General features: G+C 41.1%; 1 protein-coding gene across 2 annotated transcripts in view; it reads left to right on the plus strand.

Moving 5' to 3' along the window:
* Positions 1–280, plus strand: part of clcn6 (chloride channel 6) — a gene marked incomplete at its 5' end in the record, with an annotated part of 16,303 nt that overhangs the window by 2,080 nt on the left and 13,943 nt on the right.

Consider the following 280-nt stretch of genomic DNA (forward strand, 5'->3'; position numbering starts at 1 on the left):
CGTGGCTTATATGGGAAGTTTCAGCTCCATTCACCGAACGCGTGGATATAAGGTTTTTGAATGTACGACAAACTATGCAGAAGTTATTAGCCTAAAAGCACTTTTTTTATGATAGTAGCGCCACCTAGTGGCCAACCCGAACGCGACGCATAGAATATAAAATTTTTCGCCACGACTGACATGTGCGAGTTTCATGAGTTTTTGAGCATGGGCAAGCTTCCAAATATGCGTTTAGGAGGAAAAAGAAAAAGAGAAACAATTCCTTCAATTACAATAGGGC

Source organism: Morone saxatilis, unplaced genomic scaffold (assembly GCF_004916995.1).
Source record: "Morone saxatilis isolate NCDOM2014 unplaced genomic scaffold, NCSU_SB_2.0 Contig15, whole genome shotgun sequence".
NCBI lineage: Eukaryota > Metazoa > Chordata > Actinopteri > Moronidae > Morone > Morone saxatilis.